Genomic DNA, 26,307 nt, shown 5'->3' with positions numbered 1-26,307 from the left:
GGCATATTTCCAACAATCTCCCACTTGCACTAGAGTCAATAATGTAGTTCACATCACCATGTGATTTCAACGAATCCAACACCCATATAGTTCTGGGGTCTGATCACGTCTTGCTCGTGAGTGAGGTTTTAGTCAACGGTTCTGAAACTTTCAGATCCATGCGTTCTTTACAAATCTTTATGTCATCTTATAGATGCTGCTACTACATGCTATTCGGAAATGCTCCAAATATCTACTCTACTATATGAATCCGTTTCACTACTCATAATTATTCGGATTAGTGTCAAAGCTTGCATCGACGTAACCCTTTACGATGAACTCTTTAACCACCTCCATAATCGAGAAAAATTCCTTAGTCTATTTAGTTACTAAGGACAACTTTGACCGCTGATCAGTGATTCAATCCTGGATCACTCTGTGTACCTCTTAACAGACTTGCTGCAAGGCACACATCAGGTGCGGTACTCAGCATGGCATACTTTAGAGTCTACGGCTAAGGCATAGAATATGACCTTCGTCTATTCTCTCTATTCTGCTGGGGTCGTGTTTTGAGTCTTACTCAAATTCACACCTTACAACGCAACCAAGAACTCCTTCTTTGCTGATCTATTTTGAACTCCTTCAAAAACTTGTCAAGGCATGCATCTTGTTGAAACTTCTATTAAGCGTTTTGATCTATCTCCATAGATCTTGATGCTCAATGTTCAAGTAGCTCAATCCAGGTACTCCTTTGAAAAACTCCTTTCAAACAACCTTTTATGCTTCACAGAAATTCTACATTACTTCTGATCAACAATATGTCAACCACATATACTTATCAGAAATTCTATAGTGCTCCCACTCACTTCTTTGGAAATACAAGTTTCTCATAAACCTTGTACAAACCCAAAATCTTTGATCATCTCATCAAAGTGTATATTCCAACTCCGAGATGCTTGCACCAGTCCATTTGAAGGATCGCTGGAGCTTGCATACTTGTTAGTATCTTTAGGATCGACAAAACCTTCTGGTTGTATCACATACAATGTTTGCTCAAGGAAACCGTCGAGGAAACAATGTTTTGACATCCTACGTGCAATATTTCATAAATAATGTAGCAACCACTAACATAATTCTAACAGACTTTTAGCATTGCTACGAGTGAGAAAGTCTCATCATAGTCAACTGTTTGATCTTGTCGGAAACATCTTTGCGACAAGTCGAGCTTTTCTTAATAGTGACTTATCACTATCATCGTCTGTCTTCCTTTTAAAGATTCATCTTTACTCAATACTCCTATGACCATCAAGTAGTTCTTCCAAAGTCTACACTTTGTTTTCATACATGGATCCTCTCTCGGATTTCATGGCTTCCAGCCATTTGTCGGAATCCGGGCCCACCATTGCTTTCTTCATAACTCGTAGGTTCATTGTTGCTCAACAACATGACCTCCAAGACAGGGTTACCGTACCACTCTGCAGTAGTACGCGACCTTGTCAACCTACGAGGCTTGTAGTAACTTGATCCGATGCTCGATGATCACCATCATCAACTTTCACTTGAATTGGTGTAGGCGCCACAGGAACAATTTCCTGCGCCCTGCTACACACTGGTTGAAGTGATGGTTCAATAACCTCATCAAGTTCTACCTCCCTCCCACTCAATTCTTTCGAGAGAAACCTTTCCTCGAGAAAGGATCCGTTTCTAGAAACAAACACTTTGCATCCGGATCTTGAGATAGGAGATGTACCCAACTATTTTGGATATCCTATGAACATGCATTTATCCGCTTTGGGTTCGAGCTTATCAGACTGAAACTTTTCACATAAGTGTCGAAGCGCCAAACATTCAAGAAACGACAGTTTAGATTTCTCTAAACCTCAGTCTATACTGTGTCATCTCAACGGAAATACGCAGTGCCCTATTTAAAGTGAATGCGGTTGTCTCTAATGCATAACCCATAAACGATAACGGTAATTCGATAAGAGACATCATAGCAGGCACGATACCAAATAGTGTGTGGCTATGACATTCAGACACATCATCACACTATGATGTTCCAGGTGGCATGAACTGCAAAACAATTTCCACATTGTCTTAACTGCGTACCAAAACTCGTAACTCAGATATTTATTTCTATGATCATATCGTAGACAATTTATCCTCTTGTTACGACGAACTTCACTCCGAAACAGAATTGAACTTTTTCAATATTTCAGACTTGTGATTCATTAAGTAAATACTCTTGTATCTGCTCAAATCGTCATTGAAGTAAGAACATAATGATATCCACTGCGTGCCTCAGCACCCATTGGACTGCATACATCAAAATATATCACTTCCAACAAGTTACTATCTTGTTTCATCTCAATGAAAACAAGGCCTTGCTCATGTGGTATGATTTGCATGTCACTAGTGATTCAAAATCAAGTGAGTACAAAGATCCATCATCATGGAGCCTCTTCATGCAATTTATACCAATATGACTCAAGCGGCAGTGCCACAAGTAAGTGGTACTATCATCATTACCTCGTATCTTTTGGCACCAATATTATGAACATGTGTAACACTACGATCGAGATTCAATAAACCATTGAAGGTGATTATTCAAGCAAATAGAGTAACCATTATTCTCTTTAAATGAATAATCGTATTGCAATAAACATGATCCAATCATGTTCATGCTTAACGCAAGCACCAAATAACAATTATTTAGGTTTAACACCAATCCCGATGGTAGAGGGAGCGTGCGACGTTTTGATCATATCAATCTTTGAAACACTTCCAACACGTGTCGTCACCTCGCCTTTAGCTAGTCTCCGTTTATGCCGTAGCTATCATTTCGTGTTACTAATAACTTAGCAACCGAACCGGTATCCAATACCCTCATGCTACTAGGAGTACTAGTAAAGTTCAAATGTATATCAAATATACTTCTTTTGACTTTTGCCAGCCTTCTTATCTACCAAGTATCTAGAGTTGCTCCGCCTAAGTGACTGTTCCCCTCATTACAGAAGCACTTAGTCTCAGGTTTGGGTTTAATCTTGGGTCTCTTCATTAGTGCAGCAACTGTTTTGCCGTTTCATGAAGTATCCCTTCTAGCCCTTGCCTTTCTCGAAACTTAGTGGTTTTACTAACCATCAACTATTGATGCTCCTTCTTGATTTCTACTTTTCCAGTGTCAAACATCGCGAATCACTCAAAGATCATTGTATCTATCCTTGATATGTTATAGTTCATCACGAAGATCTCACAGCTTGGTGGTAGTGACTTTGGAGAATTATCACTATCTCATCTGGAAGATTAACTCCCACTTGATTCAAGCGATTGTCGTACTCAGACAATCTGAGCACACGCTCAACGATTGAGTTTTTCTCCTTTACTTTGTGGACAAAGAATCTTGTCGGAGTCTCGTACCTCTTAACAAGGGCATAAGCATGAAATCACAATTTCATCTCTTTAGAACATCACTTATGTTCCGTGATGTTTCAAAACGTCTTCGGCGCCTTGCTTCTAAGACATTAAGTATTTTGCACTGAACTATCGTGTAGTCATCAGAAACGTGTATGTCGGATCTTCACAGCATCCACAGACGACGCTCGAGGTGCAGCACACCGAGTGGTGCATTAAGGACATAAGCCTTCTGCGCAGCAACGAGGACAATCCTCGGTTTTACAGACTCAGTCTGCAAAGTTTGCTACTATCAATTTTCAACTAAAATTTCTCTAGGAACATATAAAAACAGTAGAGCTATAGAGCAAGCTACATCGTAATTCGCAAAGACCATTAGACTATGTTCATGACAATTAGTTCAATTAATCATATTACTTAAGAACTCCCACTCAAAAAGTACATCTCTCTAGTCATTTGAGTGGTACATGATCCAAATCCACTATCTCAAGTCCGATCATCACGTGAGTCGAGAATAGTTTCAGTGGTAAGCATCTCTATGCTAATCATATCAACTATACGATTCATGCTCGACCTTTCGGTCTCATGTGTTCCGAGGCCATGTCTGCACATGCTAGGCTCGTCAAGCTTAACCCGAGTGTTCCGCGTGCGCAACTGTTTTGCACCCGTTGTATGTGAACGTTGAGTCTATCACACCCGATCATCACGTGGTGTCTCGAAACGAAGAACTGTCGCAACGGTGCACAGTCAGGGAGAACACAATTTCGTCTTGAAATTTTAGTGAGAGATCACCTCATAATGCTATTGTCGTTCTAAGCAAAATAAGGTGCATAAAGGATTAACATCACATGCAATTCATAAGTGACATGATATGGCCATCATCATGTGCTTCTTGATCTCCATCACCAAAGCACCGGCACGATCTTCTTGTCACCAGCGTCACACCATGATCTCCATCATCATGATCTTCATCAACGTGTCGCCATCGGGGTTGTCATGCTACTCATGCTATTACTACTAAAGCTACGTCCTAGCAATATAGTAAACGCATCTGCAAGCACAAACGTTAGTTTTAAAGACAACCCTATGGCTCCTGCCGGTTGCCGTACCATCGACGTGCAAGTCGATATTAACTATTACAACATGATCATCTCAAACATCCAATATATCACATCACATCGTTGGCCAAATCACATCACAAGCATACCCTGCAAAAACAAGTTAGACGTCCTCTAATTGTTGTTGCATGTTTTTACGTGGTGACCATGGGTATCTAGTAGGATCGCATCTTACTTACGCAAACACCACAACGGAGATATTTGAATTGCTATTTAACCTCAACCAAGGACCTCCTCGGTCAATTCCGATTCAACTAAAGTTGGAGAAACTGACACCTGCCAGTCATCTTTGAGCAACGGAGTTACTCGTAGTGATGAAACCAGTCTCTCGTAAGCGTACGAGTAATGTCGGTCCGAGCCGCTTCGATCCAACAATACCGCGGAATCAATAAAAGACTAAGGAGGGCAGCAAAACGCACATCACCACCCACAAAAACTTTTGTGTTCTACTCGAGAAGACATCTACGCATGAACCTAGCTCTGATACCATTGTTGGGGAACGTCGCATGGGAAACAAAAATTTTCCTACGCGCACGAAGACCTATCATGGTGATGTCCATCTACGAGAGGGGATTTCCGATCTACGTACCCTTGTAGATCGCACAGCAGAAGCGTTAGTGAACGCGGTTGATGTAGTGGAACGTCCTCACGTCCCTCGATCCGTCCCGCGATCAGTCCCACGATCTAGTGCCGAACGGACGGCACCTCCGCGTTCAGCACACGTACAGCTCGACGATGATCTCGGCCTTCTAGATCCAGCAAGACAGACGGAGAGGTAGATGAGTTCTCCGGCAGCGTGACGGCGCTCCGGAGGTTGGTGATGATCTTATCTCGGCAGGGCTCCGCCCGAGCTCCGCAGAAACGCGATCTAGAGGTAAAACCGTGGAGATATGTGGTCGGGCTGTCGTGGCAAAGTTGTGTCAAATCAGCCCTAAAACCTTCGTATATATAGGGGGAAGAGGGGGAGCCTTGTCTTGGGGTCCAAGGACCCCCAAGGGGTTCGGCCGAGCTAAGGGGGGCAACCCTCCCCTTCCAAACCGAGTCCAACTAGGTTTGGAAGGAGGAGTCCTTCCCCCTTTTCCCACCTCCTCTTTTTTTTCTTTTCTCTTTGATTTTCTTCCTATGGCGCATAGGGCCTTATTGGGCTGACCCACCAGCCCACTAAGGGCTGGTGCGCCACCCCCAAGGCCTATGGGCTTCCCCGGGTGGGTTGCCCCCCCCCCCGGTGAACACCCGGAACCCATTCGTCATTCCCGGTACATTCCCGGTAACTCCGAAAACCTTCCGGTAATCAAATGAGGTCATCCTATATATCAATCTTCGTTTCCGGACCATTCCGGAAACCCTCGTGACGTCCGTGATCTCATACGGGACTCTGAACAACATTCGGTAACCAACCATATAACTCAAATACGCATAAAACAACGTTGAACCTTAAGTGTGCAGACCCTGCGGGTTCGAGAACTATGTAGACATGACCCGAGAGACTCCTCGGTCAATATCCAATAGCGGGACCTAGATGCCCATATTGGATCCTACATATTCTACGAAGATCCTATCGTTTGAACCTTAGTGCCAAGGATTCATATAATCCCGTATGTCATTCCCTTTGTCCTTCGGTATGTTACTTGCCCGACATTCGATCATCAGTATCCGCATACCTATTTCAATCTCGTTTACCGGCAAGTCTCTTTACTCGTTCCGTAATACAAGATCCCGCAACTTACACTAAGTCACATTGCTTGCAAGGCTTGTGTGTGATGTTGTATTACCGAGTGGGCCCCGAGATACCTCTCCGTCACACGGAGTGACAAATCCCAGTATTGATCCATACTAACTCAACGAACACCTTCGGAGATACCTGTAGAGCATCTTTATAGTCACCCACTTACGTTGCGACGTTTGATACACACAAAGCACTCCTCCGGTGTCAGTGAGTTATATGATCTCGTGGTCATAGGAACAAATACTTGACACGCAGAAAACAGTAGCAACAAAATGACACGATCAACATGCTACGTCTATTAGTTTGGGTCTAGTCCATCACATGATTCTCCTAATGATGTGATCCCGTTATCAAGTGACAACACTTGCCTATGGTTAGGAAACCTTGACCATCTTTGATCAACGAGCTAGTCAACTAGAGGCTTACTAGGGACAGTGTTTTGTCTATGTATCCACACATGCAATGTGTTTCCAATCAATACAATTATAGCATGGATAATAAACGATTATCATGAACTAAGAAATATAATAATAACTAATTTATTATTGCCTCTAGGGCATATTTCCAACAAGACCTAGGTCAGGGGGCGGCCACAAGCCTGCCCACCGCCGCCTCCCCCCTGGTGGCGGAGTGGGGGCTTGTGGGCTCCCTGGAGCCCACCTGGCTTGGCCCAAAAGCCCCCTGGTCTTCTTCCGTTCGGGAAAAATTCATTTCGGGGTTTTTCTTCCGTTTGGACTCCGTTCCAAAATCAGATCTTAAAAGAGTCAAAAACACGGAAAAAAACAGGAACTGGCAGTTGGCACTGAATTAATAAGTTAGTCCCAAAAAAGATATAAAAGGTACATAAAACAACCAAAGAAGACAAGATAACAGCGTGAAACCATCAACAATTATAGATACGTTTGAGACGTATCAGCTATGGATATGCTTGATGTTGGTGTCACGGTCTACTCCAAGTACTTCATCATGATGTTGGAAGGGCCGACACGTACGTGGTTGAAGAATTTACCACCAAACTCCATCAACACTTGGGCAGAACTCAGGGAGTGTTTTGTCAAGAACTTTCGAGGAACCTGCAAGCACCTGATGACCATGGTAGATCTCCAACACTGCGTTCAGCAGGCTGATGAATCTGCTCACCATTGGACCAGGCGGGTCACGGAAATCATCCACTCCTCGGATGACATTATGGCGGCTCAGGTCGTGTTGATCTTGGAGAAGAATTGTCATTTCCAGCCCCTGGTGTTGAAGCTTGGCCGCCTCAAGCGAAAGGTGCAGGATATGGGCGAGTTGATGGACACTCTCACCAGGTATGCTGAGTTGGACGACATGAAGGACGTCGGCTCTGATGACGAGAAGCTCAGTGAAGCTATAAGAGGGGATGGAGTTAAGGGCCACTTTCAAAATTCTAGGCACAATAACAATGAGGGAGGTCAAGGAAAAAGAAGGCAGCAGGATGGCGTGTTAGACTTTGTTGCTAACACCAATGCCGGATCACGAAATCAACGATGGACCATGAATAAGGGCGGTTTTCAGGACCGGGGCTTTATCAGGAGGAAGCCGAGCAATTATGAGGAGCTGCTCAAGGGACCTTGCCCTAAACATAGTACCCCAGGTGCCCCGTCTACTCACTCTTGGGAAAACTGTTTTGTGATACAGGAGTTTCGTCTTCAGGCATCTCGGGGCCACCAAGGAGGCAATGAGGGAGCCCAGCAGGGTCAGTTTGGCCCGGGCGGGTCACGTGGCTCTTCATTCAGTGATTTTCCAAACTCGGGGGCTCAATGGCGAGGCGACTCACGTCATAATGGTGGATAGTCATCGGGCCAAGGTGGTCATCAGTATAATGACCGGGGCGAGTTCCAGCAGCCGAACAGCCAGGTCGGGTTTCAGAGTAACCCTAAGTAGTTGAATGGTGGGCAATACCATGTTTTCACCACGGGCACCTACAAGAGAGATAAGAAGGTAAAGCAGAAGGTCATCAGTATGGCTGAGCTGGCCGTTCCCACATACTTAAATTTGTTTGAACAGCCTGTCACATGGAGTAGGGATGATCACTCGCCTCAAATTGATAGCCCTGGCGACTTGACATTAGTGGTGGCACCTCAAGTTGGTGGATACACGTTGTCTAAGGTCCTCATAGATGGGGGTAGCAGTATCAATATCCTATACTATGACACTTTCTGGCGCATGAAATTTGATGAGAAAGACTTAATGCCTTCCACCATGGTTTTCCACGACGTTGTTCCGGCTAAGCCGGCGTACCCTGTTGGGCGGATTAAGTTGAATGTGGCCTTCGGTGATGAGTCTAATTACACGAGCGAATCACTGAGTTTTGAGGTAGTCAAAATCAAAAGCCCTTATCATGCCTTGTTTGGGCGGCCGGCTTATGCTCGTTTCAAACTTAAGATGTCAGGTGTCAAAGGCACCATCACAATCGATGGGAACCGAAAGATATCCCAGGAGTGAGAAGAAGGAGATGTTGCATATCCTGAGTCAGCGTGCGCCGTCGAAGAGTTGAAGTTCCATAAGGCCAATGTGGATCCAGCTGACATGAGCCCGTTGAAGAAACCGCTGGTTGAATCTGAGCCGCCCCTTAAATTGAAACCTTCTGATGATACCAAGAAGGTTGATTTCGTCCCCGGCGACTCTTCCAAGAAGTTCACCATTGGGACCGGCTTGGATCATAAATAGGAAAGCGCGCTCATCGAATTCATCTGTGAGAATCAGGACATCTTCGCATGGAAACCTTTTGACATGCCAGGTGTACCAAGAGAATTCGCTGAGCACCATCTCAATGTAGATCCCAAGATGAAGTCGGTTCTTCAGTACCTTCATTGTTTTAATGAGGAAAGGCGCAAGGCAATTGGAGAGGAAGTTGCTCGGCTTCTGGCCACCGGGTTCATCATCGAAGTCTTCAACCGTGAGTGGTTGGCTAACCCGGTCTTGTTTCTCAAGAAGAACGACACTTTCCGCATGTGCATTGACTATACAGACCTTAACAAAGCTTGTCCGAAAGAATTGTCTGCATAGTCAAATTGGACGCAATACCCATGCTTATGTCGATGACATCGTGGTAAAATCACAAAGGAAGGAAATGCTTCTATATGACCTCAACGAGACGTTCGACAACCTCTGAGTGTATCAGATGAAGCTTAACCCAATGAAGTGCGTGTTTGGGGTTCCTGCAGGAAAATTGTTGGGGTTCTTGGTGTCCGAGCGTGGCATCGAAGCTAACCCACACAATATCAAGGCGATAACCTCGCTTGGAAAGCTGACTATCATTAATCAAGTCCAGCGTATGGCGGGTTGTATCGCGGCACTAAGTCGTTTCATAAGTCGCCTTGGTGAGAAAGCTACCCCACTTTATCAGTTGCTCAAGAAAACAGACCACTTCGTCTGGACCGATGCGGCCAATGAGGCGTTCGAGGCAGTCAAGAAGCAGCTTGTTGAGCCGCTTGTACTGGCAGCCCCAGCAGACAAAGAACCGATGCTCTTGTACATTGCCGCTAATTCTAAGGAGGTCAGTGTGGAGGTGGTTGTTGAACGCAAGGAAGAAGGCGAAGAATATCCTGTCCAGCAGCTAGTGTATTTCATCAGTGAGGTATTAACCTTGTCCAAATAGTGGTATCCACATTGGCAGAAGTTGGTCTTTGGGATCTTTATGGTGAGCCGGAAATTGAAGCACTACTTCTTGGAGAACCCAATCACTGTGCTCAATTCTGCGCCCATCAGGGATATTATACAGAACCGAGAAGCTACTGGGCAGATTGTTAAATGGGCGTTAGAGCTTGGTCCTCATCATGTAAAATATATGCCTCACAGTGCCATCAAATCTCAGGCTTTGGTAGATTTCATCAACGATTGGACCGAGTTGCAGATTCTGGAGGAAAGGCCTGATAACACTTATTGGACTATTCATTTTGATGGCTCTAGACAATTGGAAGGCTCAGGGGCTGGAGTGGTGTTATCATCCCCAAGAGGAGACAAGTTTTGTTATGTTCTGCGGCTCATATTTCCTTGCACAAATAATGCAGATGAGTGTGAGGCTTTGCTTCATGGGCTCAGGATAGCTAAGGAGATGAACCTGAGTAGGGTCGGATACTTGGGCGACTCAGATTTAGTGGCCCAACAAGTATCAGGAACTTGGGACTCCAAGGATCCATTGATGGCGGCTTATAGGCGTGCGGTAACCGAGGTAGCAGGTTATTTCCATGGCTATCAGGTTGACCATATCGATCATTGACATAACGAGGCAGCTGATGCTCTCTTCCGGCTTGGATCACAATGAAAGAACGCCCCCTAATGTATTTTTGGATGTCTTACATAAACCTTCTGTGAAGTTGCTCTCTGAAGAAGACATAGCGGTTCCTGACCCGGAGTCACAATTGGTGGCGGCTCTCCGAGCAACTCTTGACTGGATGATACCCTACATGGCTTATCTGGCTCGAGGCGAGTTGCAACCTGATGAATTTTTTGCTAGGCAAATTGTGCGGCGATGCAAGTCCATGGTTATACACAAAGGCGAGTTGCACAAACGAAGTACCTGTGGGGTTTTCCAGCGCTGTGTTTTGCCAGAAGAAGGGAGAGATACTTTGAATGAGATAGATGCGGGTGACTGTGGACACCACGTCGGGTCCCGGACTTTGGTGTCAAAAGCTTTTCACCATGGTTTCTATTGGTTGACGGCTCACGCCGATGCATAGGACATAGTGCGTCGATGTGATGGATGTCAGAAGTTTCAACGCCGGCACATGTGTCGGCTCAGGAATTGCACATGATCCCCATTACATGGCCTTTGGCAGTGTGGGGGCTTGACATGGTCGGCCCATTTAAAAAATCTTCTGACAAAAAGACCCATCTATTGGTGGCCGTTGATAAATGTACCAAGTGGGTTGAGGTAGAGCCGGTCAGCAATTGCGAAGCAGAGACGGCGGTTAAATTTCTCAAGAAGCTGATCTTCCGTTTTGGTTATCCCCATAGTATCATTACTCACAATGGTACTAATTTGTCTAAAGGGGCAATGAAGGAGTTCTGTCAATGAGAGCACATCCGACTTGATGTGTCTGGAGTAGCTCATCCACAGTCTAATGGTCAAGCTGAGCGGGCTAACAAGGAAATCTTGCATGGGATTTAGCCCCGTCTCATGGTTCCTCTGCAGCACACTCCGGGTTGCTGGGTCAAAGAACTTCCTTCTGTAATATGGAGTATCAGAACAACACCAAACAGATCTACTGGTTACACTCCTTTCTTGCTTGTCTATGGGGCAGAGGTGGTTCTCCCAAGTGATATAAGACATGATTCTCCCAGAGTTGCCGCATACTCGAAGCTGATAATGAGCAAGCACGTCAGGATTCTTTGGATGCTCTCGAGGATGAGCGTGATTTGGCCGCAGCACGATCGACAATCTACCAACAAGGCATGCATCGTTACCACAATCGACGTGTCAAAAGCCGGGTCTTCCAGGAGGGCGACTTGGTGCCTCGGTTGATTCAAGATCCTACAGGTATGCACAAGCTTTGACATCCATGGGAGGGACCTTTCGTCATCAACAGAAACGTCCGCAACGGATCGTATTACTTGATTGATCTACACCCTGACAAGCCAACCATGGAGGAAGAGACAACCCGAACATTTCTCATCTACGACCCTATTATACTTAGAGCCATTGGCTCCTTATCCATGTACATACTTAGGTAATTGTGTACTCTTTTACATTACATCAATAAAGTAGGCTCCCATGAAATTCGGGGTCTCTGCCGTTTCAGCCAATATTTGAGCATGAGTCTTTATTGATTAAAATAAGTCGCCCAAGAGGATGAGTCACCATCGGGGAGGCCATCCAAACATGGACGCTATTAGTACCAAAGAGGGCGAGTGGCCTTGATGTGACCACTCAAACATGGGTACTAGTAAAGCCAAAGAGGATCAAGTGCCACGATGCACGGTTCAAACATAGGCGCCTATGTATGATCATGAACGATAAAGACCGGCTTACTTGGGGGCTACTAGTCCCCAAGTCGTTTAGCAGTAATAGCATTGTCTTCTGCTATCCTATGCCCATTTTTCCTTGATCATAGGTCATTTGGGTGCTTGTGATTCATTGAGTCCCGCCTTACTACCCTCTTGGATAGCGAAAAACTAACGCATTACAATGGTTATACTGGACTGTATGTTTTGCGACTCGCCCTTAAGACCCATGTACTCTTTGCGAGTCAATCCAACATTGGACCCTAAACTTCCAAAGTTAAAACATTGAGGTACTTGCGAGAGCCAGCATATGGAAAATAGACAAATCATGGGTTCACTGAACCTGCTTCACTGAAGCCTGACTTGAGCCTGATCAGCGAGTCAAAACACATAAAGGTTTTTGCAAAAACCTCTTAGGGTATGGCTAGAGCCTTGCAAGCCCGTCTACCCACCGTGACTCACTGAGCCGGCTTATTTTCCACCTCATATGGTGATCATGCTTTCAAGCAGAGGTTAAACAGCTTTGTTGACTCATTCAAGTTGGGCGATGATCAAGGAAGAAACACGATACTTCCTAACCCGTCGATAACCAAATCAAGGCGACTTATATTACAAGGTAATGCCAGGAAAGTTCGGCATCCCTCTTAATGCAAGTATATAAGCAGCTTTAAGTATGCTACAAAGCAAAATACATGGCTCATAAAGGCCAAAAGTTTTCCTATATTAACCCGGCGGCAAGTTTCCTCCGGGTTCAGTCTCTTCTGCAGGTTGAAATTTCGAGGACCACCACGTCTAAGCCGCCTCCGGGTCACCCTGGGCTGAGTTTTCGGGGTCTTAGATCTGGAAGTTATCCACATCCTAGGTGCAATTGACTAAGGCATGAAATTCAACTTCTTCTATCAAGATGGTGGACGGGTCAGCATCAGAGGCAAAAAGATGCTTATGGTGTTGCGGAGTTAAGTCCATTGGTGCGAAACTGGGAGCCGCCACACGCTTACAATCATCATCGTAAGCCACCTGATACTTTGACAGGTCAAGGCTCTCTGCAAGTCGGCTTGCCGTAGGACGAACATCCCTTATGCACTAGGTGTAGTCTTCATGCGTAAACTCTAAGCCATCATCCTTATATTCTAGGAATCCGCCACCTATTTCATCCGGCTTGAGCTCTGGAGTATAGGCTATTGCCCGGCTCATGGCTGCCATCAGGCCTTTCCGTGCAGATGATTTCCTTATTTCCTCTATATGTCAGGGAATGGTAGAGAGCCGCCGTAGCATATCCTTGATGTACTTCACTGGGTCCATGTCCCCCCATACAGCCTTGACGGCCAGTAAGCCACCATCATACAGTTGCTCTGTAAGGGTATAAATGCCTTTAGCTTCAGAACATAATCATCTTGAAGATTGGCGGATCGAGGGCCTACAAGGAGCAAATGAAGCATAAGTCGCCTAAACATTTCGTGTCCTTTACAAGAATGATAACATGCCTTATACCAAGGACTTACCAAAGATAGCGTTGGTCATATTGGAGATGTGTCGACGAAGACTAGTCAATTCTTTCGTGACTTGTTTCAATTGACCCTCAGCTTTTTCAGCATGTTTTACAAGGGCAGCTCTTTCAGTTTCAATTGCCTCTTTATAACTAAGATGCTCAACTTTTATTTTTTTCAGTTCTATCATCGTGGCTCGAAGTTTCTCCTCTGCCGCAGCCCTGACATCTTGCTGACATCCCAAACTTTTTTTCATCCTGCTTAGGGATGCGTCAGCTTGACTGATAGTCTCCTACAAAATCAAGCAGAAACGATCAGTGACCTTACAATTACTTGGTTGCATTGATCGGTGGACATTCAATTCTCAAGCACATTGCAAGCAATACACTTCACACTTGGGGGCTAATGTATTTGCTTATCTAAAGGAAGGGAGGAACCGATTCTTAAGCAAGACCCGACTCATCTTCAAGAAGATGACCCGGCCCTCGGGGGCTAGAGGTCGAAACTCTTAGAAATTATTAAGCAAGACCTGGCTCATCTTCAAGAAGATGACCCGACCCTTGGGGGCTACAGGTTGAAGTTCTTCAAGATTATTCAACAAGACCCGACTCATCTTCAAGAAGATGACCCGGCCCTTGGGGGCTACAGGTTGAAGCTCTTCAAGATTAGTCAACAAGGTCTGGCTCATCTTCAAGAAGATGACCCGGCCCTTGGGGGCTACAGGCTAAAGTTCTGTAGATTACTAAACAAGACCCGACTCATCTTCAAGAAGATGAGCCGGCCCTTGGGGGCTACAAAGGGATATATGGGGTAATTTATTTTATATATACCTCGTATCTTGATACGTCTCCGTCGTATCTACTTTTCCAAACTCTTTTGCCCTTCTTTTGGACTCTAATTTGCATGATTTGAATGGAACTAACCCAAACTGACGTTGTTTTCAGCAGAATTGCCATGGTGTTGTTTTTGCGCAGAAATAAAAGTTGTCGGAATGACCTGAAAATTTACGGAGAATTTTTCTGGAATATATGAAAAATACTGGCGCAAGAATCAACTGGAGGGACGGAGCGAGGAGCTCTCAAGCCCACCAAGCCCCCCCCCCCCCCGGCAGGCTTGTGAGCCCCTTGGAGCTCCGCCGCCCCCAATTCCAGCTCTATATAACCTCTTTCATCCGGAAAAAATCAAGAAAAAGAGTTCATCGCGTTTTACGATACACAGGCGCCGCCACCTCGTGTTCTTCCTCTGGAGGGTAGATCTGGAGTCCGTTCTGGGATCCGGAGAGGGGAGATCTTCGCCATCGTCATCATCAACCTTCCTTCATCGCTAATTCCATGATGCTCTTCACCGTTCATGAGTAATCTCATCATAGGCTTGCTGGACGGTGATGAGTTGGATGAGATCTATCATGTAATCGAGTTAGTTTTGACGGGGATTGATCCCTAGTATCCACTATGTTCTGAGACTGATGTTGCTACTACTTTGCCATGCTTAATGCTTGTCACTAGGGCCCGAGTGCCATGATTTCTGATCTAAACCTATTATGTTGTCGCCAATATATGTGTGTTTTAGATCCTATCTTGCAAGTTGTAGTCACCTACTATGTGTTATGACCCGGCAACCCCGGAGTGACAATAGCCGGAACCACTCCCGGAGATTACCATAGTATGAGGAGTTCATGTATTCACCACGTGTTAATGCGTTGGTCCGGTTCTTTATTAAAAGGAGAACCTTAATATCCCTTAGTTTCCATTAGGACCCCGCTGCCACGGGAGGGATGGACAATAGATGTCATGCAAGTTCGTTTCCCTAAGAACGTATGACTACATATGGAATACATGCCTATATTAGATTGACGAACTGGAGCTAGTTAATTATCTCTCCGTGTTATAAATGTTACATGATGAATAGCATCCGGCATAATCATCCATCACCAATCCAATGCCTACGAGTTTTTCCTACTGGTCCTTGCTACATTACTTTGCCACTACTGCTGTCACTGCTGCTGATGTTACTCTGTTGCTGCTGCTGTTACTTTGCTCCTACTGGTTATTGTTGCTACTGCTGCTATCATACTACTTTGCTACTGATACTTTGCTGCAGACACTAAATCTTTCAGGTGTGGTTGAATTGACAACTCAACTTCTAATACTTGAGAATATTCTTTCGCTTCCCCTTGAGTCGAATCAATAAATTTGGGTTGAATACTCTACCCTCGAAAACTGTTGCGATCCCCTATACTTGTGAGTTATCAAGACCTTTTTCTGGCGCCGTTGCCAAGGAAGCACAGCTATATTCTCTGAGTCACTTGGGATTTACGTTTGCTGATCACTATGAGGAATCCGATAGATCCGGGAACTGAAGTCTTTCCCTCCACCACGAGGACAGGTAAGGAACTGCCATCTAGCTCTGCACTTGATTCACCTTCAGTTATGAGTAAGTTTGCGACACCACCTCCTGCTAGAAATCTTGATGTGTCGCCTATGCTTGATGATGCTATACTTGATACTGCTTTGCCTGATGATGCTATGCTTGATACTACTTTGCCACTAGGTGCATTCCTTGATGCACAAATTGCTAGAGTTGCTGCTAGATGTGATGATACTTCTGAAACTGCTGATACTATGGAAGTAGAACCTGCTATTTTGCCTGCTAGAACTAGCTCTCCTAGACATGAATTTCCTGATATGCCTGAGTGTTATGTTATGGAGGGAGAGATAGCTGAGGACTTTCTTGTGTGTAAGGATAGCTATGATGTTGAGAAACTACTGCTCAAGTGGAAAGAAAAATCTCTGAACGCTAGGATGAAATATGACCCGAAGTTTGCTACTTCGCCTATCTTTGTGACCGATAAGGATTATGATTCCCTGTCAACCCTGAGTTAACAACTCTGGTCGAATCTGATCCTTTTCACAGTTATGAGTCCGAAACGGTTGTAGCACATCTTACCAAACTGCACGATATAGCCACCCTATTCACTAGTAAGGAAAAGATTCGCCACTACTATATCCTCAAGCTGTTTCCTTTCTCACTAAAGGATGATTCTAAGACTTGGTTCACTTCTCTTTCTCCTGGTTGTGTGCGTAGCCCCCAGGATATGGTCTACTACTTCTTTGAAAAATATTTCCCTGCCCATAAGAAGCAAGCTGCCTTGCAGGAAATATACAACTTTTCTCAAGCTCGAGAAGAGAGTCTCCCGCAAGCTTGGGGGAGGCTCGTCCAGCTATTGAATGCTTTGCCTGATCACCCTCTTGAGAAGAATGAAATACTTGATATCTTCTATAATGGACTTACCGATGCTTCTAAAGACCACCTAGATAGTTGCGTCGGTTGTGTTTTTAGGGAACGAACTGTAGAACAAGCTGAGATCCTATTGAATAACATCTTGTGCAATGGGAATGCTTGGACTATTCCCGAACCACCTCCTAATCAAACTCCGAAGAAAAGAGGTATTCTATTCCTCAGTCCCGAAGATATGAAAGAATCTAAGAAATCTATGAAAGAGAAAGGCATTAAATCTGAAGATGTCAAAAATCTACCACCTATCGAAGAGATCCATGGTCTTGATAACCCGATACAGGTAGTAGAAGTAAATTCTCTGCGTAGGTTTGATGAGAGTGATATTCCTTTTGAAAAACCTGCTAGCCTATGCGTGGATGAATTTGATAACTTTGTTGCCAAACAACAGAGTTTCAACGATTATGTTAGCAGACAATTGGAACAGAATGCTCGTATGCTTAGTCATTTAAGTGCTTGTGTGGACAGAAACATCAATGATCTTAAGCTTCTGAGTAAACATGCCTCTATGGTTACTACTCAAGTAGAACAAGTACTTAAAGCTCAGAATGACTTGCTCAATGAGTTCAATGACAATTCTGTCAGGGTCGTCACTAGAGGCGGTAGAATGACTCAGGAACCTTTGTATCCTGAGGGTCATCCGAAGAGAATTGAACAAGATTCTCAAGGAGTTAGCACTGATGCACCTAGTCATCCTAAAAAGAAGACGAAAGATGATAGGAACCTGCACGCTAGCAAACCATATGCTGATACACCTGAGAATCCAAACGATGTCTCTGTGTCTGATGCTGAAACACAATCTGGTGATGAACATGAGCCTAATGATAATATCAATAGTGATGTTCATGATGATGCTCAACCTAGCAATGATAAGGATGTGGAGATTTAACATGTTGATCTTGATAACCCACAGCCTAAGAATAGAAGATACGATAAAAATGACTTTGCTGCTAGGAAGCATGATAAAGAAAGGGAACCATGGGTTCAGAAAACCCATGCCCTTTCCTCCCAAAGCATCCAAGAAAAAGGATGATGAGGATTTTGAGCGCTTTGTTGAAATGATTAGACCTGTCTTTCTGCAAATGCGTTTGATGGATATGCTCAAAATGTCTCCGTATGCTAAGTACATGAAGGATATTGTGACTAATAAGAGGAGGATACCTGAGGTTGAGATTTCCACCATGCTTGCTAATTACACCTTCAAGGGTGGAACTCCCAAGAAACTTGGTGATCCCGGTGTGCCCACTATACCTTGCTCCATTAAAGGTAACTACGTTAGAACTGCTTTATGCGACCTTGGAGCCGGTGTTAGTGTTATGCCTCTCTCTCTTTATCGTAGACTTGAACTGGATAAGTTGACACCCACTGAAATCTCTCTACAAATGGCCGACAAATCAACTGCTTTCCCTATCGGCATTTGCGAGGATGTGCTTGTCGTGGTTGCCAATGTCACTATCTTGATAGACTTTGTTATCTTGGATATTCCCGAGGACGGTGCCATGGCGGTCATCCTCGGAAAACCCTTTTTAAACATTGCAGGGCTGTTATAGATTGCAACAAAGGCAATGTCACTTTCCATGTCAACGGTAATGAGCATACGGTGCACTTTCCGAAGAAACAATATCCAGTACATTGCATCAATGCTATCGAAGAAACTTCATCGATTCTTATTGGGAGCTTTGAATGCCCTATACCTCCTGTTAAGATGAAGTATGATTTGCTTGTTGGGGAGATACACATCCCCATTGAGGTGACCTATTGACTATTCGAAAATTCTCCGTTCTATTTTGTGATTTGAAAAGGTTTGTCGAGGAGACTTGATCAACCTAATTGACGGATTTCTTTCGATGACCATGAGAAGGATGAATCGAGGAGTCACAAACCTCTGTTCCAAGCTTTCACCTTCGGTTGCTTAGAAGAAAAATGATAGATTTAATTTAGTTTTCCCTGTTTTCTGTTTTAGCGTCCCACAGAAAAGTACCCCGAAAATAAAAGTTCTCCGGACGTCCTAATAATCAAGTATGATTTTTTCTGGAATTTTTGAAAAATACTGAGACGAATAGCTAGTCTGGGGGATGCGCTAGTGGGTCACAAGCCCAGGAGGCCCGGCCACCCCCCTGGCTGGGCTTGGCGGGCTTGTGGGGCTCACATGCACCCCCTCCACTCATTCTAGCTCTCATCCACTTCTCCTACCTCCAGAAAAAATATTCTCACAGCTCAAACCCGTGTTCTTGCTCCTCTTGCTGGGATTTTCGATCTCCTTGCTCAAAGCACCAATCTCTCAACTGTTTTGGGGAAATTACTCCTTGGTAAGTGACTCCTCCATTGGTCCAATTACTTTTTTCTCTAGTGCCTTATACTTCGCGTATTTTTGCTGCCTTGGTGACCATGTTCTTGAGCTTTGCATGCTAATTTTAGCTGGTCCCAAGTAGTTTTGATGCGTAATATGGCCTCTAGGCACTTGTGGGAGTAGTTGCTATGAGTTTTGTTGAGCCTTGTTCACTTTTCCTTAGAGTCACTAAAATTTTTAGAAATTTTCGGAGATAGAAAAGGGAAAAGATGAGGAGGTTCTTAAGAGGCTCTTCAAGCCGTGACCCCAAGGATGATGGAAGTGAGAAGAAGCCCAAGTATCTAGTCCCTCGAGTTGCAGAAGTTCGAGCGTGCGAGTGGCCAAGCGATCTGTTCTTACGCGCCGCCGGACTTTATGAGGACTTTTACTACTTGGTGGAGAACGCTGGCCTAACCGCCTTCGTTGAAGATAAGTGTCTGTAATACCTCCTCCTCACTAATATCTTTGTACAAAGCTTTAACTTCTATCCGAGGAAGAATCCTCCTATGGTTGAGTTCAAACTTTATGATATCCCCCAGTGCATATCACTCCAGGATTTTTGCAATGTTTGCAAATTACCTTATGTTGGGGATATTCATGAACCTCGTCCACGGGACTTGGAAGCTTTCATCGACACTATTGTTGTAGGAGAGGAGAGAGGAGTGTCTTGCGCTAGAGCTGCTAGCATACATTTTCCTGTGCTTCGGTACTTCTCACTATTTGTGGGAAAATGTTTGATTGGCCGTGGGAAATATGGGTCACTTAGTTCCCCAGATGTTGCGGTCTTGCGTGAAGCCCTTTATAATGATAAAACTTATAGCTTGGGCGCTATAGTAGCTCAACGGTTGAACACGAACCATTCTAAAGGCATTGTTTATAGAGGTATCTATGCTTCTCGTCTTGCTAGACACTTTGAGATACCTATTAGACTGGAAGAGGAAGAAGATATTCTTCTTCCCGAGAGATATCTAGATTACGATAGCATGGTTCACCATGACTTTCTTGATAGAGATATAAATAGAAGGATGATTTATAACCTGATGTTTAGTTAGGATACTCGTGAGACTATTACTTTGCCTACTCCTTCTTTGTTCAACCTTCATGCAGGTAGGTACATTATTATGCCCTCGGACATCTACGCATATTGGGGCCTAGCCCAACCAGAGGTGCCCGTGCCCGAGCCACCAGTCGAGTACCAGACGCCGGTTTATCAGTGGGAGCCAGAGGAGCTCACACAGCAGTGGCATCCTCAGTCCACTTTGGAGTACCCCGCAGCTGGTTATTTCCCTCCTTGGGAGTAGACCAACTTAGGCCAAAAGCCTAAGCTTGGGGGAGTACGTGTTTCTCACCGACTTTATATTCTTGCTTACGCTTTCACTTTGTTAGTCGGTGTTTACACTTTGCCACTGTATCATCCATGCTAGTTTATTATCTTTTTCTCGTTTTCTTTTCATGTGTATGTCTAGTTTGAGAAAACCCAAAAAGATTTTCTTGTTCTTCTTTTGCTTGTTGGGAGCTTTCCCGTGTAAATAGTTTTCTTTTTCTTTGGGTCAGGGTAGAAGATCATGGTTACAATGCTTAGTGGCTCTCGCATGCATATCTGCTTATCTGTTAAAGAGCCATATTACTTTGTCTTCTCCTTTGTGTTTGCTTGCAGATTCCAGCTTAGTCCAATGCATGAGCACTCTTATTATTGTTCACATCATTCGGTCATGCAAGTGAAAGGCAATAATGATGATATATGATGAAGTGACTGAGCCTGGAAAAGCTGGTATGAACTTGATCTATTTTGTTTTTGTAAATATGACTAGCTCATTATGCCTGATTCAGCTTTGTTGTGAGAGAAAAATGTTTGCAATGACAACTTAGAGATCATAGTTGCTTATGCCATGCTTACTTATATAGGAGCTTATAATTGTTTATCTTGTATGCCCACATGAATGTTGAGATGACTATGATGTAGTATGATAGGATGGTATCCTCCATTGAATGATTCAAGTGGCTTGACTTGGCGCATGTTTACGCTTGTAGTTGAAACAAAATCAACATAGCCTCTATGATATTCATGTTCATGGTGATTTATGTCCTACTCATGCTTGCACTCAATGTTGATTAATCTCAATGCATCTTGATGATTGTTGTCGCTCTCTAGTTGGTCGCTTCCCAGTCTTTTGCTAGCCTTCACTTGTACTAAGCGGGAATACTGCTTGTGCATCCACCTCCCTAAACTCAAAGTTGTTCCATATGAGTCCACCATACCTACCTATATGCGGTATCTACCTACCGTTCCAAGTAAATTTGCATGTGCTACTCTCTAAATCTTCAAGAAATAATCTTTTTTGCATGCCCGAACCGCTCATGTGGTGACAGGGGGCTATCAGTATCTTCCATGCTAGGCGTGTTATCCTCGATATGTGTTTATTCACTATCATTCACGAGAAAGGGGCCGATAATTGGAATGGCCAGTTCCATGCTCAAATCGAAAAGATAATTGCAAACAAAACTCCCCCTGGATTGATGTTGGTATGGATGGCACCCGAGTATTCGGCTAGTCGTGGACTGTGATTGATTGGTGGTGGGGGAGTCAAAACTTTACTTCTTCATTTGGGAACCGCCTATAGCATGTGTAGCGTGGAAGATGGTGAGAACTTTTAGTCATTGCGTTGACAATGAAAGCATGCCGCCCAAAATTATTATCTCTGTTTTCAAAGCTTGAGCTCTGGCACCTCTACAAATCAATGCTTCCCTCTGCGAAGGGCTTGTCTATTTATTTTCCTGTTGAGTCATCCTCCTCTTATAAAAAGCACCAATTAGAGAGCACCTCTGTCATTTTTATGCTTTCCTTTTAACTGTGATGAATATGACTATGACTGAATCTTCATTGCCATGAATTACAATGTTTAGTCAGCCCTTGGTCTTTGAAGGTTCTCTGCATTTATGTTTTGCGGTCTCAGAAAGAGCTAGCGAGATACCATCTATTCGTGCTGCTTCATGATTGTTTTGATTGAAGTGTTGACGTTTGAGACTTATTATTATTTGCTCGCTAGTTGATTATGCCATTGGTATGAGTTTAACCGTGAAACCTAGATGTCATTTGCTTATGTGGTTTGCTTGTGATCTTGCTGAAATTCTGGATATGAGTTAGGCATAATTGCAACAACAAGATCAAATAGAGTTCGTCAAAGTTTTTCTTTTGTCTCTTTCAGTTTGTCAACTGAATTGCTTTAGGACAAGCAAAGCTTTAAGCTTGGGGAGTTGATACGTCTCCGTCGTATCTACTTTTCCGAACTCTTTTGCCCTTGTTTTGGACTCTAATTTGTATTATTTGAATGGAACTAACCCGGACTGACGTTGTTTTCAGTAGCATTGCCATGGTGTTGTTTTTGCGCAGAAATAAAAGTTCTCGGAATGACCTGAAAATTTACGGAGAATTTTTCTGGAATATATGAAAAATACTGGCGCAAGAATCAACTGGAGGGACGGAGCCACGAGCTCACAAGCCCACCAGGCCCCCCCCCCTGGACGGGCCTGGTAGGCTTGTGAGACCCTCGGAGCTCTGCTGCCCCCAATTCTAGCTCTATATAACCTCTTTCGTCCGGAAAAAAAATCAAGAAAAAGAGTTCATCGCGTTTTATGATACGGAGGCGCGGCCACCTCCTGTTCTTCCTCTGGAGGGCAGATCTGGATTCCGTTCTGGGCTCCGGAGAGGGGAGATCGTCGCCATCGTCATCATCAACCTTCCTTCATCGCCAATTCCATGATGCTCTTCGCCGTTCGTGAGTAATCTCATCGTAGGCTTGCTGGACGGTGATTAGTTGGATGAGATCTATCATGTAGTCGAGTTAGTTTTGACGGGGATTGATCCCTAGTATCCACTATGTTCTGAGATTGATGTTGCTAATACTTTGTCATGCTTAATGCTTGTCACTAGGGCCCGAGTGCCATGATTTCAGATCTGAACCTATTATGTTGTCGCCAATATATGTGTGTTTTAGATCCTATCTTGCAAGTTGTAGTCACCTACTATGTGTTATGACCCGGCAACCCCGGAGTGACAATAGCCGGAACCACTCCCGGAGATGACCATAGTATGAGGAGTTCATGTATTCACCACATGTTAATGCGTTGGTCCGGTTCTTTATTAAAGGAGAACCTTAATATCCCTTAGTTCCCATTAGGACCCCGCTGCCACGGGAGGGATGGACAATAGATATCATGCAAGTTCTTTTCCCTAAGCACGTATGACTACATACGGAATACATGCCTACATTAGATTGACGAGCGAGAGTTAGTTACTTATCTCTCCGTGTTATAACAGTTACATGATGAATAGCATCCGACATAATCATCCATCACCGATCCAATGCCTGCGAGTTTTTCCTACTGGTCCTTGCTATGTTACTTTGTTGCTACTGCTGTCACTGTTGTTGTTGTTACTCTGTTGCTACTGTTGTTACTTTGCTGCTACTGGTTACTGTTGCTACTGGTGCTATCATACTACTTTGCTACTGATACTTTGCTGCAGACACTAAATCTTCCAGGTGTGGTTGAATTGACAACCCAACTGCTAATACTTGAGAATATTCTTTCGCTTCCCCTTGAGTCGAATCAATAAATTTGGGTTGAATACTCTACCCTCGAAAACTGTTGTGATCCCCTATACTTGTGGGTTATCATATCTCTTTTTCATCATGTTCACCAGACCGGCTTCAAAGTCTCGGCTCACAGAAAGGCGGGTTAAATATCCTACATGCAACTTCCAAAATTTAGCTTCTTGATAATGGGGAGTTCGAGTGCAGATTTGCCTTTGACCATCTTAGTAGAGACGTCCTCGGCAGTATGCTTAGCTAGCACATTACAGACGGGCGTCGTATGACCCGTCCCAATAATGACAACAACATCTTCTTCAGGCGTGGCGTCTTTGGATGGCTTCAGGGGACTTGGCGGGATGAGATTCTCTTTCTGACTCGGGTCCATAGTTATATCATCAGTTCTTGGCGGATTGACTTGAACATCAGGGATATTATCCATGGCAGCGCTTTCTGGAGGATCGGTATAAGCTCCAACGGGCTCATCTGGGATATCTGTTGGAAATATGCCCTAGAGACAATAATAAATTAGTTATTATTATATTTCTTAGTTCATGATAATCATTTATTATCCATGCTATAATTGTATTGATTGGAAACACAATACTTGTTTGGATACATAGACAAAACACTGTCCCTAGTAAGCCTCTAGTTGACTAGCTCGTTGATCAAAGATGGTCAAGGTTTCCTGGCCATAGGCAAGTGTTGTCACTTGATAACGGGATCACATCATTAGGAGAATCATGTGATGGACTAGACCCAAACTAATAAACGTAGCATGTTGATCGTGTCATTTTGTTGCTACTGTTTTCTGCGTGTCAAGTATTTGTTCCTATAACCATGAGATCATATAACTCACGGACACCGGAGGAATGCTTTGTGTGTATAAATCGTTGCAACGTAACTGGGTGACTATAAAGATGCTCTACAGGTATCTCCGAAGGTGTTCGTTGAGTTAGTATGGATCGAGACTGGGATTTGTCACTCCGTGTGACGGAGAGGTATCTCGGGGCCCACTCGGTAATACAACATCACACACAAGCCTTGCAAGAAATGTGACTTAGTGTAAGTTGCGGGATCTTGTATTACGGAACGAGTAAAGAGACTTGCCGGTAAACGAGATTGAAATAGGTATACGGATACTGACGATCGAATCTCGGGCAAGTAACATACCGAAGGACAAAGGGAATGACATACGGGATTATATGAATCCTTGGCACTGAGGCTCAAACGATATGATCTTCGTAGAATATGTAGGATCCAATATGGGCATCCAGGTCCCGCTATTGGATATTGACCGAGGAGTCTCTCGGGTCATGTCTACATAGTTCTCGAACCCGCTGGGTCTGCACACTTAAGGTTCGACGTTGTTTTATGCGTATTTGAGTTACTAGCAAAAGGGCCCGTGCGTTGCAACGGGAGAAAAAAATACCACACGCTTTTAATCTTTTTATAATCATTTTGATTTATTAAAATAATAAGCTAACTAACTAATGTAGTGAGTCCTATCCTATTTTATTGAGAAATCAACCCGTCCATTGTTAATTCCACCATGATGAGAAATTGAGCGGGACAAGCAAAGCAAAACAAAGAGACTAAGTGAATTGATCAATGGACTGTCATCTTATTTCACTCATGGGGTAGAGAATGTGGGATCAGATGACAAACTGAAGGTGGTGTTCCATTCTCTGTCTCTACAACAATACAATCTTACATTCAATACATTCATTCATCAGCAAACAAATCCCCACAAAGCAAAATTTCTTGTCGGTGCTTGGCACACGGTTGGAGGCATGGGGAGGGGATCTCACCAGATGATGAGTTCCTGTCGGAGGAGGGGATACGATGAGGCGAGCAAGGGTTAGGCGCCTCTATCTGGCCATAAGGAGTCGTCGTTGCCGCGCCATAACCTCGAAGTTCCCCGTGTGAGCCATGGATGCCCGCATCCACCTGCAAGTACTTCGCTCCGCCACGCCTTATCCGTGCGCCACCGCCGTTCTGCATCGAGCAGACACATCATCCCCAATCACTGTAGCTGTCGCGTTGATTTGATCCAGAAGCTGTGCTCGAGCGCCGAAACGGGGGCAGCAAGCGGGCAGAGGTACGTCCGCGGAGGCGGCTGGGTTGAGATCAACAACAATGGTGGTTGAGGTCGGCCGCGGCGGCGAGTGGTGTGGCAGCGGCCTGGGCACAGGTCAGGGTGGACCAGGGGCGACGCGATGCGCTCGAGCGCCGCAACGGGGACAGTGAGTGGGGAGAGGTACGACCGCAGAGGCGGGTGGGTTGAGAACAGCAGCGGTGGTGGTTGAGGCCGGCCGCGGCGGCGAGTGGTGTGGCGGCGGCCTGGGCACAGGCCAGGGTGGCCCAGGGTCGACGGGAGGAGGCAATGCGTAAGGGTATAATTTTT

The sequence above is a fragment of the Hordeum vulgare genome, chromosome 2H (assembly GCF_904849725.1).
Source record: "Hordeum vulgare subsp. vulgare chromosome 2H, MorexV3_pseudomolecules_assembly, whole genome shotgun sequence".
Classification (NCBI taxonomy): Eukaryota; Viridiplantae; Streptophyta; class Magnoliopsida; order Poales; family Poaceae; genus Hordeum; species Hordeum vulgare.
Note: the sequence above shows the minus strand (reverse complement) of the source record.